The following is a 20,247-nucleotide window of genomic DNA, read 5'->3' as shown; positions in this document are numbered from 1 at the left end:
AAATTCCCCAAATCTGAAAAATGAAATGGAAAAACAAGCACAAGAGGCTTATAGGACTCCAAATATACAAAATTACAACAGACCCACACCAAGGCACATTATTATGAAGATAACTAACATACAAAATAAAGACAGAATTTTAAAGGCCGCGAGAGAAAAGAATCAAATTACATTCAGTGGGAAACCAATAAGAATATCAGCACATTTTTCAGTCCAGACCCTAAAAGCTAGAAGGGCCTGGAACAACATTCACCAAGCACTGAAAGAAAATGGATGCCAACCAAGAATCTTACACCCAGCAAAACTTACTTTCAGATTTGACAATGAAATAAGCTCCTTCCATGATAAACAAAAGCTAAAAGAATTTACAAAAAGAAATCTGGCATTACAGAAAATTCTCAGCAAAATATTCCATGAGGAAGAGATGAAAAACAACGATGAAAATCAGCAATGGGAGGAACTACCCTAAAGGAATAGCCAAATAAAGGAGAAACCAAATCATGTCAAAAAACAAAAATGAGTCAAATGACTGGGAATACAAATCATATCACAATGATAACCCTGAATGTTAATGGCCTGAACTCATCAATGAAAAGACATAGACTGGCAGAATGGATTAAAAAGAAAAATCCAACAATTTGCTGCCTGCAAGAAACTCATCTCATGGAAAGAGATACCCATAGACTAATGGTGAAAGGATGGGAAAAAACATACCATGCACACGGACACAGCAAAAAAGCTGGAGTATCCATCCTCATTTCAGATAATGTGGACTTCAAGCGAAAACTAGTCAGAAGGGATAAAGAAGGACATTACATACTGCTTAAGGGGAGCATAAACCAGCAAGACGTAACAATCATAAATATCTATGCCCCGAACATTGGCTCATCCATGTACATCAAACAAATCCTTCTCAATTCCAGAAATCAAATAGACCACAACACAATAATACTAGGCGATTTTAACACACCTCTCTCACCGCTGGATAGATCTTCCAAACAAAAATTGAATAAAGAAACCACAGAACTCAATAACAGAATCAACAATTTAGACTTAACCGACTTATATAGAATATACCATCCAACAAAGAACGAATACACTTTCTTCTCAGCAGCACATGGATCCTTCTCTAAAATAGACCATGTCTTCTGCTACAAAGCTACTGTTAGCAAATACAAGAAGATAGAGATACTACCTTGTACTCTATCAGATCATAATGGACTGAAATTAGAAATAAATGACAGAATAAAAAACAGAAACTTCTCCAATACCTGGAGATTAAATAATACACTATTATATGATGAATGGACAACAGAAGACATCAGGAGGTAAACAAAAAAAAATTTTAGAAGTAAACAAGAACAAAGACACATCATATCAAAATCTCTGGGACACTATGAAAGCAGTACTTAGAGGAAGATTTATTTCATGGGGTGCATTCAACCAAAGAAGTAGAAATCAACAAATAAATGACTTAACACTACAGCTCAAAGCCCTAGAAAAAGAAGAGCAGACCAACACCAAAAGTAGTAGAAGACAGGAAATAGTTAAAATCAGAGCCAATATCAATGAAATTGAAACAAAAGAAACAATCAGAAAAATTAACAAAATAAATAATTGGTTCTTTGAAAAAATAAACAAAATTGATAAACCCTTAGCCACACTAACAAAGAGAAAGAGGGAGAAAACTCAAATTACTAAATTTCGGAATGAACAATGAAATATCACAACACACACGAGTGAAATACAAAACATAATTAGAAGCTATTTTGAAAATCTATACTCCAACAAAACAGAAAACCTCAAAGACATCAACAAGTTTCTAAAGACATATGAATTACCTAAACTGAACGAGGAAGACATACACAACTTAAATAAATCAATTTCAAGCAATGAAATAGAAGAGGTCATCAAAAGCCTACCAACAAAGAAAAAGTCCGGGGCCAGATGGGTTCTCAGCCGAGTTCTACAAAACCTTTAAAGAAGAGCTCATTCCAATACTTCTCAAAGTATTCCATAAAATAGAAGAAGAGGGAACCCTCACAAACTCATTCTATGAAGCCAATATCACCCTGATACCTAAACCAGACAGAGATACATCGAGGAAAGAAAATTTCAGAACAATATCCTTAATGAACATCGACCCAAAAATTCTCAACAAAATTTTAGCAAATCGCATAGAAAAATATATTAAAAAGACAGTGCATCACAATCAAGTGGGTTTTATCCCAGGGATGCAAGGTTGGTTCAACATCCGGAAATCAATAAATGTCATTCACCATATCAACAGACTAAAAGTTAAGAATCACATGATTCTTTCAATAGATGCAGAAAAAGCATTCAATAAAATACAGCATCCCTTCATGCTCAAAACAGTAGAGAAAATTGGAGTAGTGGGATCATTCCTTAACATTGTGAAGGCCATCTATACTAAGCCCATGGCCAATATCATTCTAAATGGTGAAAAACTGAAAGCATTCCCCCTAAAACCTGGAACAAGGCAGGGATGCCCTCTTTCACCACTTCTATTCAACATTATTCTTGAGACTCTAGCCAGAGAAATTAGACAAACCAAAGAAATTAAAGGGATACGAATTGGAAAAGAAGAACTCAAACTATCCCTGTTCGCTGATGACATGATCATATATTTAGAGAAACCTGGAAATTCCACCAGAAAACTCTTAGAACTCATAAGTGAATTCAGTAAAGTAGCAGGTTACAAGATCAATGCTCATAAATCCAACGCAGTTTTATACATAAGTGATGAATCTTCAGAAAGAGAAATAAGGAAAACTACCCCATTCACAATAGCATCAAAAAAAATAAAATACTTGGGAATCAATCTCACAAAAGAGGTGAAAGACCTCTACAATAAGAACTACAGAACACTAAAGAAAGAAATTAAAGAACACCTTAGAAGATGGAAAGATCTCCCATGTTCATGGATAGGAAGAATTAATATTGTCAAAATGGCCATACTACCAAAAGTGCTATATAGATTCAATGCAATTCCAATTAAAATCCCAATGATGTACCTTACAGAAATAGAGCAAGCAGTTATGAAATTCATCTGGAAGAATAAGATACCCAGAATAGCTAAAGCAATCCTCAGTAGAAAGAGCGAAGCAGGTGGTATCGCAATACTTGATTTTCAACTCTATTACAAAGCAATAGTAACAAAAACGGCATGGTATTGGTACCAAAATAGACAGGTAGATCAATGGTACAGAATAGAGGACATGGACACAAACCCAAATAAATACAATTTTCTCATACTAGACAAAGGGGCCAAAAATATGCAATGGAGAAAAGATAGCCTCTTCAACAAATGGTGCTGGGAAAACTGGAAAACCATATGCAACAGAATGAAATTAAACCCTTATCTCTCACCCTGCACAAAACTCAACTCACAATGGATCAAGGACCTTGGAATCAGACCAGAGACCCTGCATCTTATAGAAGAAAAAGTAGGCCCAAACCTTCAACTTGTTGGCTTAGGAGCAGACTTCCTTAACAGGACTCCCATAGCCCAAGAAATAAAAGCAAGAATCAACAAGTGGGATAGATTCAAACTAAAAAGCTTTCTCTCAGCAAAGGAAGCTATCAGTAATGTGAAGAGAGAGCCTACAGAGTGGGAGAATATCTTTGCCAATCATACTTCAGATAGAGCGCTAATATCCCGAATCTATAAAGAACTCAAAAAACTCTACACCAAGTACACAAATAATCCAATCAAGAAATGGGCTAAGGAAATGAACAGACACTTCACAGAAGAAGATGTACAAGCAATCAACAGATATATGAAAAAATGTTCAACATCTCTAGTGATAAGAGAAATGCAAATCAAAACTACTCTAAGATTTCATCTCACCCCAATTAGAATGGCGATTATCAAGAACATAAGCAGCAATAGGTGTTGGCGAGGATGTGGGGAAAAAGGTACACTCATACACTGCTGGTGGGGTTGCAAACTAGTGCAGCCACTCTGGAAAGCAGTATGGAGATTCCTCAGAAAGCTTGGAATGGAACCACCATTTGACCCAGCTATCCCACTCCTTGGCCTATACCCAAAGGACTTAAAATCAGCATAGTACAGAGATACAGCCACATCAATGTTCATAGCTGCGCAATTCACTATAGCCAGATTGTGGAACCAACCCAGATGCCCTTCAGTTGATGAATGGATAAAGAAACTGTGGCATATATATACAATGGAATATTACTCCACCATGGAGAATGATAAAATTATGGCATTTGCAGGCAAATGGATGAAATTGGAGGCTATCATGCTAAGTGAGATAAGCCAATCTCAAAAAACTAAAGGACAAATGATCTCACTGATAAGCGGATGAGGACATACGGGGGTGGGGGGTAGGAGGGGTTAGTGTTAGGGTTAGGGTTAGGTTTAGGGTTAGGGATAAGGAGGGTGTTAAGAATGGAGGAAGGAAGGACTGTATAGAGGGAAAAGAGGGGTGGGAGGGGTGGGGGGAAGGGAAAAAATAACAGAATGAATCAAACAACATTGCCCTATGTAAATTTATAATTTTTAATTAAAATAAATAAATAATAAAAAAAGAAAAAGAAAAAGCAGAACACCTAAGAGGTTAAGAGATGTAGGCAAATCCCAAAAAACCAAAAGCCCAATGTTCTTTGATATGAGGATGCTAACACACAGTGGGGAGTAGGGGGAAAATAGAAGTTCAGTGGATTAGACAAAGGGGAATGAAAGGAAGTTAGCAGGGACAAGAATAGGAAAGAGAGAGGAAGGAATCTGACATGACTTTCCCATGTTCACATATTAACACACCACAGTGAATCTCCATATCATGTACAACCACAAGACTGGGAACCTAACTAGAAGAGATATACTCCATGTTTGTATAAATATGTCAAAATATACTCTACTGTCATGTATAACTAAAAAGAAAAATTAAAAAAGAGAGAGATGTTAGAGATGTGGGCAAAAGAACAACTTGCATCCAGAGAACCAGAAGGAAAGAATAGAAACAAAGAAGGAGATGCAAGGGTGAAGAGCAATGACTAAGAATTTTCTAGAACTAATGAGAAACCTAAATCTTCACATATAAGAAGTACAACATTTACTAAGCAGAAAAATTAAAAAATAAATTCACAGACACATTGCAATGAATCTACAAATCACCAAAGACAATGAGAAGATCTTTACAGCAGAAAGACACGTCACCTGTATAGAAACAGCAAGCAGTTCCTCAGTGGCAACAAGGCCTGAAGTTAGTGGAATAAAATCTTCAAAGTGCTGGGGCAGGGGATTTAGCTCAGTGGCAGAGTGCTTGCCTAACACATGTAAGGTCCTAAGTTAAGTCCTCGGTCCTAAAAAAAAAAAAAATTCTGCCAAGTACTAACAGAGAATGACAAACAAAATTCAACTGCACCCAACAAAACCACCTTGCAGATAAATAAAAACTGAGAATGTACCAACAGATGAATTTGAGTAAGGAACTTATAACTTCTATCTCTAGTCTTTTATTCAAGATATGCCTTCTTCTTTAGAGGAACAAAAAAAAATATGTCCTAGGTAGGCAAAAATAATCTAACTTTTTAAGGTACAAACAAGAATATACCTAAACATAAGCATATATATAGTCTACCTGTGGTATTAAATTTAATTGGGTGGAACCTGGCATGGTGGCACATGTATATAATCCCGGCTACTTGGGAGGTTAAACGCAGGAAGATAGAGAGTTCAAGGCCAGCCTGGGCAATTTAGACTATATTATTCAGATATGAGGTGACCCCCAAAGCTTCTGTGTTAATGCAGAAGTATTCAGAGGTAAAGTGATTAGGTTGTTAGAGTTGTAATCTACTCAGTCCATCCTACTTTGAATCGACTGACTGGATGGAGACCAAAGGCAGGTGGCAGGACTGGAGGAGGCAGGTCACCATGGGTGTGCCCTGGAAGGGTGCATCTTCCCCGTTGCCTTCCCCTTTCGCTCTTTGCTTCCTGGCCAGCCATGAATAGAGCATTGCTTCTTCACCATGCCCTTTCACCATGATTGTCTGCCTCATCCTGCACCCTCAACAGCGGAATTGGACAACCATGGATTAAAAATCTGAAACTGTGAGCCCAGAGTAAGTTTTCCTCCTCTAAGTTATTATTGTCACACATTTTGGTCACAGCAATGAAAAAAATGACCAACACAGAAACCTGTCTCAAAATTTTTTGAGTGGAGTTTTGTGCAGTGTGAGAGAAAGGGGTTTAGTTTCATTCTGTTGCATATGGTTTTCCAGTTTTCCCAGCACCATTTGTTGAAGAGGCTATCTTTTCTCCATTGCATATTTTTGGCCCCTTTGTCTAGTATGAGAAAATTGTATTTATTTGGGTTGGTGTTGATGTCCTCTATTCTGTACCATTGATCTACCTGTCTATTTTGGTACCAATACTGCCGTTTTGTTACTATTGCTTTGTAGTATAGTTGAAGTTATGATATTGCGATACCCCCTGTTTCATTCTTCCTACTAAGGAATGTGTTAACTATTCTGGGTATCTTATTCTTCCAGATGAATTTCATAATTGCTTGCTCTATTTCTGTAAGGTTCATCATTGGGATTTTAATTGGAATTGCATTGAATCTGTATAGCACTTTTGGTAGTATGGCCATTTTGACAATATTCATTCTGCCTTTCCAAGAACATGGGAGATCTTTCCATCTTCTAAGGTTTTCTTTAATTTCTTTCTTTACTGTTCTGTAGTTTTCATTGTAGAGGTCTTTCACCTCTTTGTGAGATTGATTCCTAAGTATTTTATTTTTTTCTATGCTATTGTGAATGGGGTAGTTTTCCTAATTTCTCTTTCTGAAGATTTATCACTTATGAATAAAAATGCATTGGATTTATGAGCATTGATCTTGTAACCTGCTACTTTACTGAATTCACTTATGAGTTCTAAGAGTTTTCTGGTGGAATTTCCAGGTTCCTCTAAATATATAATCATGTCATCAGCGAACAGGGATAGTTTGAGTTCTTCTTTTCCAATTTGTATCCCTTTAATTTCTTTGGTTTGTCTAATTGCTCTGGCTAGAGTCTCAAGAACGATGTTGAATAGAAGTGGTGAAGGAGGGCATCCCTGCCTTGTTCCAGTTTTTAGGGGGAATGCTTTCAGTTTTTCACCATTTAGAATGATATTGGCCATGGGCTTAACGTAGATGGCCTTTACAATGTTAAGGAATGTTCCCACTATCCCTATTTTTTCTACTGTTTTGAGCATGAAGGGATGCTGTATTTTATTGAATGCTTTTTCTGCATCTATTGAAATAATCATGTGATTCTTAACTTTTAGTCTGTTGATACGGTGAATGACATTTATTGATTTCCGGATGTCGAACCAACCTTGCATCCGTCGAATAAAACCCACTTGATCGTGGTGCACTTTTTAATATATTTTTGTATGCGATTTGTTAAAATTTTGTTGAGAATTTTTGCATCAACGTTCATTAAGGATATTGGTCTGAAATTTTCTTTCCTCGATGTGTCTCTGTCTGGTTTAGGTATCAGGGTGATATTGGCTTCATAGAATGAGTTTGGGAGGGGTCCCTCCTCTTCTATTTCCTTGAATACTTTCAGGAGTATTGGAATGAGCTCTTCTTTAAAGGTTTTGTAGAACTCGGCTGAGAACCCATCTGGTCCCGGACTTTTCTTTGTTGGTAGGCTTTTGATGACCTTTTCTATTTCATTGCTTGAAATTGATTTATTTAAGTTGTGTATGTCCTCCTCGTTCAGTTTAGGTAATTCATATGTCTCCAGAAACTTGTTGATGTCTTCAAGGTTTTCTGTTTTGTTGGAGTATAGATTTTCAAAATAGCTTCTAATTATTTTTTGTATTTCACTCGTGTCTGTTGTGATATTTCCTTGTTCATTCCAAATTTTAGTAATTTGAGTTTTCTCCCTCTTTCTCTTTGTTAGTGTGGCTAAGGGTTTATCAATTGTGTTTATTTTTTCAAAGAACCAACTATTTATTTTGTTAATTTTTCCGATTGTTTCTTTGTTTCAATTTCATTGATTTCAGCTCTGATTTTAACTATTTCCTGTCTTCTACTACTTTTGGTGTTGGTCTGCTCTTCTTTTTCTAGGGCTTTGAGCTGTATTGTCAAGTCGTTTATTTGTTCATTTTTTCTTTTGTTGAATGCGCTCCATGAAATAAATCTTCCTCTAAGTACTGCTTTCATAGTGTCCCACAGATTTTGATATGATGTGTCTTTGTTTTCATTTACTTCTTTTTTTATTAAAATTCATAAATTTACATAGGGCAATGTTATTTGATTCATTCCGTTATTTTATTCCCTTCCCCCCACCCCTCCCACCCCTCTTTTCCCTCTATACAGTCCTTCCTTCCTCCATTCTTACCACCCTCCTTATCCCTAACCCTAAACCTAACCCTAACCCTAACGCTCACCCCTCCTACCCCTCCTTATATGTCATCATCCGCTTATCACCGAGATCATTCGTCCTTTAGTTTTTTGAGATTGGCTTATCTCACTTAGCATGATAGCCTCCAATTTCATCCATTTGCCTGCAAATGCCATAATTTTATCATTCTTCATGGCGGAGTAATATTCCATTGTATACACATACCACAGTTTCTTTATCCATTCATCAACTGAAGAGCATCAAGGTTGGTTCCACAATCAGGCTATAGTGAATTGCGCAGCTATGAACATTGATGTGGCTGTATCTCCGTAGTTTGCTGATTTTAAGTCCTTTGGGTATAGCCCAAGGAGTGGGATAGCTGGGTCAAATGATGGTTCCATTCCAAGCTTTCTGAGGAATCTCCATACTGCTTTCCAGAGTGGCTGCACTAATTTGCAACCCCACCAGCAATGTATGAGTGTACCTTTTTCCCCACATCCTCGCCAACACCTATTGTTGCTTGTGTTCTTGATAATCGCCATTCTAATTGGGGTGAGATGAAATCTTAGAGTAGTTTTGATTTGCATTTCTCTTATCACTAGAGATGTTGAACATTTTTTCATATATCTGTTGATTGCTTGTACATCTTCTTCTGTGAAGTGTCTGTTCATTTCCTTAGCCCATTTGTTGATTGAGTTATTTGTATTCTTGGTTTAGAGTTATTTGAGTTCTTTATAGATTCTGGAAATTAGCACTCTATCTGAAGTATGAGGGGCAAAGATATTCTCCCACTCTGCAGGCTCTCTCTTCACATTACTGATAGCTTCCTTTGCTGAGAGAAAGCTTTTTAGTTTGAATCTATCCCACTTGTTGATTCTTGCTTTTATTTCTTGTGCGATGATAGTCCTGTTAATGAAGTCTGATCCTAAGCCAACAAGTTGAAGGTTTGGACCTACTTTTTCTTCTATAAGATGCAGGGTCTCTGGTCTGATTCTGAGGTCCTGATCTATTTTGAGTTGAGTTTTGTGTAGGGTGAGAGGTAAGGGTTTAATTTCATTCTGTTGCATATGGTTTTCCAGTTTTCCCAGCACCATTTGTTGAAGAGGCTATCTTTTCTCCATTGCATATTTTTGGCCCCTTTGTCTAGTATGAGAAAATTGTATTTATTTGGGTTTGTGTCCATGTCCTCTATTCTGTACCATTGATCTACCTGTCTATTTTGGTACCAATACCATGCCGTTTTTGTTACTATTGCTTTGTACTATAGTTGAAGATCTGGTATTGCGATACCCCCTGCTTTGCTCTTTCTACTGAGGATTGTGTTAACTATTCTGGGTATCTTATTCTTCCAGATGAATTTCATAATTGCTTGCTCTATTTCTGTAAGGTTCATCATTGGGATTTTAATTGGAATTGCATTGAATCTGTATAGCACTCTTGGTAGTATGGCCATTTTGACAATATTCATTCTGCCTTTCCAAGAACATAGGAGATCTTTCCATCTTCTAAGGTCTTCTTCAATTTCTTTCTTTAGTGTTCTGTAGTTTTCATTGTAGAGGTCTTTCACCTCTTTGTGAGATTGATTCCTAAGTATTTTATTTTTTTTGATGCTATTGTGAATGGGGTAGTTTTCCTAATTTCTCTTTCTGAAGATTCATCACTTATGTATAAAACTGCGTTGGATTTATGAGCATTGATCTTGTAACCTGCTACTTTACTGAATTCACTTATGAGTTCTAAGAGTTTTCTGGTGGAATTTCCAGGTTCCTCTAAATATATAATCATGTCATCAGCGAACAGGGATAGTTTGAGTTCTTCTTTTCCAATTCGTATCCCTTTAATTTCTTTGGTTTGCCTAATTGCTCTGGCTAGAGTCTCAAGAATGATGTTGAATAGAAGTGGTGAAAGAGCCCATCCCTGCCTTGTTGCAGTTTTTAGGGGGAATGCTTTCAGTTTTTCACCATTTAGAATGATATTAGCCATGGGCTTAGCATAAATGGCCTTTACAATGTTAAGGAATGTTCCCACTACCCCAATTTTTTCTAGTGTTTTGAGCATGAAGGGGTGCTGTATTTTATCAAATGCTTTTTCTGCATCTATTGAAATAATCATGTGATTCTTAACTTTAAGTCTGTTGATATGTGAATGGCATTTATTGATTTCCGGATGTCGAACCAACCTTGCATCCCTCAGATAAAACCCACTTGATCGTGGTGCACTGTCTTTTTAATATATTTTTGTATGTGATTTGTTAAAATTTTGTTGAGAATTTTTGCGTCAATGTTCATTATGGATATTGTTCTAAAATTTTCTTTCCTCAATATGTCTCTGTCTAGTTTAGGTATCAGGGTTATATTGGCTTCATAGAATGAGTTTGGGAGGGTTCCCTCCTCTTCTATTTTATGGAATTCTTTGAGAAGTATTGGAATGAGCTCTACTTTAAAGGTTTATAGAACTTGGCTGAGAACCCATCTGGTCCCGAACTTGTCTTTGTTGGTAGGCTTTTGATGACCTCTTCTATTTCATTGCTTGAAATTGATTTATTTAAGTTGTGTATGTCCTCCTCGTTCAGTTTAGGTAATTCATGTCTCCAGAAACTTGTTGATGTCTTTGAGGTTTTCTGTTTTGTTGGAGTATAGATTTTCAAAATAGCTTCTAATTATGTTTTGTATTTCACTCGTGTCTGTTGTGATATTTCCTTGTTCATTCCAAATTTTAGTAATTTGAGTTTTCTCCCTCTTTCTCTTTGTTAGTGTGGCTAAGGGTTTATCAATTGTGTTTATTTTTTCAAAGAATCAACTATTTATTTTGTTAATTTTTCCGATTGTTTCTTTTGTTTCAATTTCGTTGATTTCGGCTCTGATTTTAACTATTTCCTATCTTCTACTACTTTTGGTGTTGGTCTGCTCTTCTTTTTCTAGGGCTTTGAGCTGTAGTGTTAAGTCATTTATTTGTTGATTTCTACTTCTTTTGTTGAATGCGCCCCATGAAATAAATCTTCCTCTAAGTACTGCTTTCATAGTGTCCCAGAGGTTTTCATATGGTGTGTCTTTGTTCTCGTTTACTTCTAAGTATTTTTAAATTTCCCTCCTGATGTCTTCTGTTATCCCTTCATATAATAGCATATTATTTAATCTCCAGGTGTTGGAGAAGTTTCTGTTTTTTATTCTGTCATTTATTTCTAATTTCAATCCATTATGATCTGATAGAATACAACATAGTATCTCTATCTTCTTGTATTTGCTAACAGTAGCTTTGTAGCATAAGACATGGTCTATTTTAGAGAAGGATCCATGTGCTGCTGAGAAGAAAGTGTATTCATTCTTTGTTGGATGACATATTCTATATATGTCCGTTAAGTCTAAATTATTGATTGTGTAATTGAGATCTGTGGTTTCTTTATTCAATTTTTGTTTGGAAGATCTATCCAGCGGTGAGAGAGGTGTGTTGAAATCGCCTAGTATTATTGTGTTGTGGTCTATTTGATTTCTGGAATTGAGAAGGATTTGTTTGACGTACATGGATGAGCCAATGTTCGGGGCATAGATATTTATGATTGTTATGTCTTGCTAGTTTATGCTTCCCTTAAGCTGTATGTAATGTCCTTCTTTATCCCTTCTGACTAGTTTTCGCTTGAAGTCCACATTATCTGAAATGAGGATGGATACTCCAGCTTTTTGCTGTGTCCGTGTGCATGGTATGTTTTTCCCCATCCTTTCACCATTAGTCTATGGGTATCTCTTTCTATGAGATGAGTCTCTTGCAGGCAGCATATTGTTGGATTTTTCTTTTTAATTCAATTCTGCCAGTCTATGTCTCATGATTGATGAGTTCAGGCCATTAACATTCAGGGTTATCATTGTGATATGATTTGTATTCCCAGTCATTTGACTCATTTTTGGTTTTTGACATGATTTGGTTTCTCCTTTATTTGGCTATTCCTTTAGGGTAGTTCCTCCCATTGCTGATTTTCATCGTTGTTTTTCATCTCTTCCTCATGGAATATTTTGCTGAGAATTTTCTGTAATGCCAGCTTTCTTTTTGTAAATTCCTTTAGCTTTTGTTTATCATGGAAGGAGCTTATTTCATTGTCAAATCTGAAAGTAAGTTTTGCTTGCTATAAGATTCTTGGTTTTCATATGTTTTCTTTTGGAGCTTGGTGAACAGCTTTCACTGGGTGAGTCTGCTCCTAGAAGCTGGCTGTGGATCGTGCCTGCCTCCGGAGGGAGCAGGGCTGCTTGGGGAAGACTCTCACTGCCCTGCCCTGCTTCAAGAAGCTGCCCAGCCACCCAGGCTGAGCTTCTCCCAGTGGGAGAGACTCACCCCACAGCTCTATGTTGGTCCGAGTCTCTCAATACCTCCCCTTCTTGAATCCTGAGTTCTGAAGCGATGGGAGATGCAGTCACCCTCTAGTCTGCAATCTTGGATCTCCTCAAAATTTTTAAAATGATTCAATGGAATGGAATGAGGTGGAAATTAGGAAAAAAAATATCTAAAAAGTCTCCTTGAGGGTGGGAACAATAATAAAAAGGTCACAAAATATTTATCCAAAACAATCTGCCAAATTTTAGAATTAATAAGAGAGCTTATTTTAGGTGGCTAGATTTAAGATCAATATATAAAAATCAATTATGTATCCATATGCTAACACAATTACAAAATATAATTCAAAAAGATAAAATTTATAATACTACAAAATGAAGTATTTAGGAATAAATGAAGTTTATGAATAAATTAAGTATTTAGAAATAAATCTAACAAATACCTACATGTATGTAAACACACACATGCCCCCCAAACACTTTAGTATAAAACTATCTAAAATCATTAAGGCAACCTAGAAAAAATGGAGAGATAACTCATGTTTGTGTTTAAGAAAACTCAATATCTTAATGTAAGTTATTCCCTAAATAATCTATGGATTCATTGCAAATTCCAATCCAGGTTTTTGGAGGAACCTCTTTGAGCTGATTCTAAAATTCCACAAGACTCAAAACACTCCTATAGCATAAGTTTGGAGAAATGGTTCTACCAAATATCATGACTTCTCATGGGCTGTAGTACCAAAGCTGGCACATGGCTCAACAAACTTATTAATGGAGTAGAGGCCTGGGAACTCTTCCACCAGCATTGCCACAGTCATGGCTTCTCCTTGGTTTCCCTGGACCAGTCACTGTGCCTGCAGCATTTGGGGAGTTAATAGCTTAGGTGTCAATGCACCACCTTTAGATCCAGGGAAGGTTGACCCAATTAAACTACAAAGACCAAGCAAAGAAAAAGGGAAAATCCCCAGATGAAAACAATGGGGCCGACAATAAGGAAAGGAATACCAAAAGGGGAAAACGTGTCTACCAAAAATCTGCCACCCCGTCCTCTAAGTGACATCCAAAAGACAGGCAGACATGCAGAGCAGGGGCTGTTGGTTTCCCCTTGCCCTTGCTTGAGCACCATGTCTTTTGCACTCTTTAGGAATCATTCTGGGTCCCTAAGTCAGCATCTGAAAAAACATGTTTGCTTTTTTCAACCCAGGCTTTTGTCTCAGTATCTCTACACACTTTTCTTCATAAACTTATTTTCTTTCCACTACTTTAATTGAAGCATTTCTCAAAGTATTTGCTAGAATTCAAATGCTTGGGATGCAACTAGGTCTTCTACATTCTTTTAAATCCATTATTAAATAAGACTGAGAACTGATAGCTTGAGTGCCGTGTTTTGATTGCCTAGACTCTGGAGCCTTTAACTTGACAATAGCCATCAGAATCATCTAGAATGGTATCCAGTGCCTGAACTTCTAACACACACACACCCTCACACCCAAGACCCACATCACTCTCCCTTCTCCAGGTGGTGATGGCCATCCAAGGGAACCTCCCTTCTCTGGGGAGCAGCTTCCCCTTGCATGTTCCCCCACTCTGGAGGCACAGACTTGTTCGCTATCGAGAGTATAATCAGCTCCAGGCCACAGAGTCTGCCCCATCACACAGCATGGCTTCTCAGTCTCATCTCACTGCCCAGAGCAACAGTCTTGACAAAATAAAACTAGAGACTTAGCTTTTCTTTTCTGTACTTTTATTTTGTCCATAGGGTTATATTTATTTTATAATAATTTTTTAAGTATTTTAAATTTTAGAACTTAGTATTGAGGTAAAGAGAATTAATTCAGATAGACCTCTACATAAAATTTCACTAGGAGCTTGCTTAGGATTTATCGGGTTGGAATACAAAAGAACACGGGATTAAATGTAAGAATCTGTGTTTCCAAACTGATTTCTCCAGTTTTCAGTGTAAACTTGAGAAGGCTCATGAATTATTGAAACTCGACCTTCTCCTCTGTGAGTGGACGTGAATGTTTGCCGTGGTTTGAAAGTGTCCCCCAAAGTTCTTGTGTTGGAAACTTAATCCTCAATGCAACCGTGTTAGGAGAGAGGGTTACACCTCATAAATGGATCAACGACATTTTCATGAAGTAGGTTCATTCCAGAGAGAGTGGGTTTGTTATTAAGGCAAGTCCTACCCGGTCTTGCTCTCTCTCTGTCTCTCTTGCCCTTCCACCTTCTGCCACGGGATGACCCAGCATGAAGGCTCTCACCAGATGCCAGTCCCTCAATCCTGGACTTTGCAGCTTCCACAACTGCAAGAGGTAGAAACCTGTTCTTTACAAATTACTAGTCCCAGGTATTCTGTTATAGTATCACAAAACACACTGAGACAGTGATGTGTTCCTGAGGCACTGTGGTGATTGTGTTATTTGTATGAACACATTCAATCTTCACACCAACTCTAGGAATTCTCTATCATCTCCAGTCAATTATTACCTCCTTTTTATGGAAGAAGAGACAGAGATACAGAAAAGGTCAGTAACTTGGCCAGAATTACACATCTAAACTGAACTTGAACACAGACAGCTGTTCTGAGTCTATACTCTGGACCCCTATGCTGCTCTGCTTCCTAATGAGGAACATATGCAAATTAAATAATATCATGTATGTCTAGTGTTTTGTATTTTCCCACCCAAACATAAGACCACAAGTACCTGGCGGTCCTCCTCACAGGGCTTGGTTTCTGAAAATACGCAGGTAAAATACTACAAGTAAATGAAATATTTCTATATGGTTGGTAATAAGCCATTGCTTCTAGGCCCTCCTCCAAGAGTACCCTTTTTTTCTCCACAAACTCAGAAATTAACAGTTAACCTCTGGCACAGTGCAGGGCCCCAGTACTACTCCAGCAACTCAACAGCTCTTCCTGCTGGTACGTGGGCATGTGAGCATCTGGGGAATATCATCCTGCACAGGAAGCAACAAAAAGCATTTGTTGAATGAGTACAGCTCAGGAATCTAAATTAAAGTCACGTGGTAGAAATGGAATTTGGAGCTAGGTCCATTTGATCCTCATGATCTGGGCCCCAGGAGACAGAGCACCCACAAGCATCAGTATCTGAGGCAGTTGAGTCCTGAGGGCCACAACAGAGTCTACTGCTTACCATAGAGCCCAGAACCTGAATCAGAGTTCTCGCTGCTCACCTCCCTTGCAAGGTGCCCCACCATCCTGCCTCCTGGGCCTCACCATGGCCTCTCTCTCCACAATCCAGCTGCAGTGGCTTCTTCTGCTTCTTGGTCATTCATGGTTTCTACAGCTTGGAAACTTGGAAACACCCTTGTCACAATCTTCTGAAATTCTATGTGCTTTCCTTTTCCTTTCCTTTTCTTCTTTCCCATAGCATGTAAGTATCACAAGGCCAGGAATCAGTCTCTCTTTCTCACCAGCATATCCATAGCTCCTAGTTCCTTTCTGAATATACAAATGAGAAGCAAGTAAAGGTAGGCAGGAAGTGATATCCAAGCAGGCCAAGGCCAGACTGCTCTAAAACCCAGCAGAAAACACCTGCTTCTGGCAGAGAAACATCCTTCTGCCAACATAAAGTGCACATCTGCTATATACCATCAGTTGAGAGCTGGAGATTCACAGGGAAACAAGCAGGCAAAAAGTCCCACCTTGGGGATGGGAAGGATGATAGACTGAGACAGACATTATTACCCTACATGCATGTATGAAAAAAATTTTTTTAATATTTATCACTGTCAAAAAAAAATGAAAACATTTTTCAATACCGTAAATAAATAAATAAATAAAATTTCAGTTTTACAAGAAAAAAAAAAGTCCCACCTTCATGAAGTGTCTAGGAAGGCATCCAAACATAAGTAAATATGTAAGTAAAATATATTGCACAGCATGTGGTGAAAAGTGTTAAAGAAAAAATAAAATATGAAACAGAGTTAGTTGCAAGGGTCAGGGGAGCAATAGAATGGACATTTAAGGACTTGAGGCTGGAAAGCAGTGACCACATGGTTATCTGGGGGAAGGACATTCTATGGAAATGGAACCAGAAACATAAACCCTGGCACAAGTAAGCTCGTTTGCTCTAGGAAAAGCAAAGAGGTCCCAGTGTCCAGGACAGAATAAAGGCGAGAGTAGTAGAAGATTGGGACACAAAATGTAAGAAGAGGTAGGTGATATGGGAATCCTGGAGGGTTTTGAGGAGTGAGGAGACACCCCATGCTCTTGGAGGACAGACTGGAGGATGCAGGCAAGTGAGGCTGAGGCATGCAGAATAGTTCAGAGGCTGTTCTACCACAACAGTACAGGTGAGAGCTCCAGGCAGGTTAGACTGCAGTGGTCAAGGTGAAGTGGGGAGAAGAAGTGGCGTTCTGAAAGTCTGGAATCAGATTCTGCAGAGTCAACAGATGTGGAGCAGAGGCATCAGCAACTGGTGGAGATACCTTGGACCATCTTGCTGACGATGATGCAGATGGAAGCAGGGAGAGCTGGACCTGCAGGTGAGGCAGAGAAACTGGTAAAATAGGAAGATGGGACCAGAGCTCTAGGCAGGGACCCTCAAGGCCATGGGGAGACACAGCATCACCAGACACGATAAGAAAGGGGAAAGGAGGCATGGAGAAAATCTCTCTGGCTGCCACTGCCTCAGAGAAGCTGTGTCCCCCATGCACCTTTTTGAGAAGGCAAATATCCTGATAGTCAAGGCCAGCTTTCATGGACATAAGTCTGTAGAACCACACAGGGACCCCCCCCCCCCCACTTAAAAGAGGACCTGCACTTAGCGAATGCTCTGCTCTTGCTGTCCTGACATTCTTAATAATTTTAACAAGTGGGCCCCATGCTTTCTTTCTGCACCAGGCACCACAAATCATGCAGCTGGTCCTGCCAACAGCATTCTCCACTTACCTGTTGCCAGGTTTATAATGAAAGTGTCCAGGTGGGGTATTTTGTAGACAACAATAAGACAAGGATGTCGAAAGAGCCCTTGGAATCTCCTGGGGAAGGAGAGATACCTTGTGTGTCTGTGCTCTGAAAAGCACAGTGGTGACTCTGGGAACATTAGCACACAGCCCTGGACCAAAGGCCTTATTGGCCTTTGGAGAGGAAAACAGGACAAGAACAATACAAACAGTGTCTCTGGTGGAAAAATACAGCATTCCATTTCTGCACAGTTTATCTCTGCCTTCCAAAAACAAATGCATCAAGGCATGATCCCAACAACTAAGGTTGTCATTTTGATTGGTGCCAAAAATTGGGACCCAGCCATGGTCTTACGATTGATTCTGAGGCACAGAAAGAAAAACATTAATACTGATTTATCTGTTCATTTTCTTTATTCACTGTTCATCCATTTACCCAGACTAGTCATAGCAACTAGACACTAGAAAATTAAATTTAAAACAACTCCTCTGTTCTAGGTAGACTCATTCCCCTTCCTCCTGCCTCTAGAGCTATGGCTTCAACAAGCTAAAGCATCCATTAATTTCATCTTTTAAATATCATGCAATTCACTGAGGGGGAAAAGGAGAACTCACAAAAATAATGTTGAAATAATGTAAACCCAAAAACTGCAAGATTGACAGAATTTGTTACTTTATGGTTGGCTGTTCTGGCACCACTGTGGACAGAAAATGGGGCAGGAACAGCTTATTGAGTAAGCAGACAGTTACTTACAGCATCAGAATAATAAACATCTTTCGGTGCAGTACGATCATTCCATATGCAAAAACAAGGGGCAGAACCCTTCCACCATGACCCATACTAAGATTCAGAAACCTTGAAGGTTTGCCTTAAATTGGGGCATTTTTAATATGGAGTCAATCAACTAATAACCAAAGTTGTATCAATCATCTACTAGGTCCAGGCACTATAATCATATTATTGAAAAAGATTAGGCCTTTCTCTCAAAGGGCACATCCCTGAGATGAATTTTTCAGCACCGCTCTTGTTCACATCTCCCATAATGGATAAGATATAGAAAGGTCTTCAGCAATTACTGTCTCACTTATATCAGTGCCCCTGCCACCTGCCACCAAAGCTCCAAATAGGAGATCCTTCATCACATCATGCCTCCAAGTCCCATCGTGAAATGATGCTGTGGCCTCCCCCATACACACACACACACACACACACACACACACACACACACACACACTCATGTACACAATTGAAAAGTCAAAAGTGGGGAAAAAATTAAAACCAGACATTGAGGAGAGCTTTGATTAACTATTGACTATCAATAAAACTGAATACTAAACAGCCCTTCCAAATGGAAAGGAGGCAGGGTCATATACCCTGAGCAGAGCATGAACCAACATGTACTCAGATTACACTAACATAAGCTGAAAACTTAACTCTGCCAAGAGAAGGCTCTGGGACCTCTTTCAATGAACTGTACAAATATCTCCTTGTTCCCCTCACTCCACAGGAGATGTACAGTTACCTCTGAATAAGTCCATCGAGATGGAAATGCTCATTTGTCAGAAGGACATCATTACCATTCTGAGAAGCATGCTCTGGTCTGAGGCCGTGTATTGCCTAACCTATTCTCCATTAATGTATTTGCCCCACTAGATTAGCCTCATTTGCTAGAAAGCCATATTGGAGTCCAGGGACAAAGCCCAGCTAATAGCAAAGTGTTGTTTTCCTTGCTCTGCTCCACTGGTACATAGCTCACTAAAGGCCAGATTCCTCCGTGTCTCCTAAAACATGGTCCAAGAAACACAAGCATGTCACTTTCCATTGTGAAAGAGAAAAAAAAGAACTTGAGCATTAACTGACTTGCTTATAAAACTTATTTCTCTATAACCCAAGGGTCAAATGACAAACTGAGACTAAATCTGGCTTTCCTTGGCAACTAATTAGACTTGACTGTATATGAAAGGATGTCCTTCCTCCAGCAGGTGTTTTTGGCCTACCGAATTACAACAGGAGATAAAGTTCATGTTTTTATGACCCAATTTTCAGTGTACCTTGTTCTGAAATAAAATTATTGATATACCAAAAAAGACTTTATTTCAGTGAGATCCATCCCTGTTATTAAAATAACAGGTTATATTAAAGGAAATTTATTTCCCCTTGCCCCTCCTTTATAATACATTAAGTACTTTGAAAGTCATTACTTGTTTCTCTTCAAAAGAGAACTGAATTTAAGAGGGACGCTTATCTAAGTTCTTTTAGGTTTGGAAAGCAATTCCCAAGGTGGGTCTATATTCATTTCAAGTGAAATTTTTACTTAAACAGAGGCAGCCACATGATTAAAAATGAAAGTACTTTGAAATGTTTTAAATTTTACTTTGCAAATAAAAAAAATTAATGAAGGAAAATCTGACTTCTCCTGAGATTGTTTCCAAAAACAACCCTCTGGCCCAATGATGCCTCTGCCCTTGTATAATCGCAGTTCTGGAATCAATTCTGTTTACAAGATGACAGAGTAATCTCCCAAGACTGCAAAGGACATTGGAGAGGATTTCATTTTTTTTTTCTATCTTAAAGGTTATAGATCTATAATTGTCCAGATGATACACA

This window comes from Sciurus vulgaris (genome assembly GCF_902686455.1).
Source record: "Sciurus vulgaris genome assembly, chromosome: 10".
In the NCBI taxonomy this organism is placed as follows: Eukaryota; Metazoa; Chordata; class Mammalia; order Rodentia; family Sciuridae; genus Sciurus; species Sciurus vulgaris.
This window is presented reverse-complemented; position numbering follows the sequence as displayed.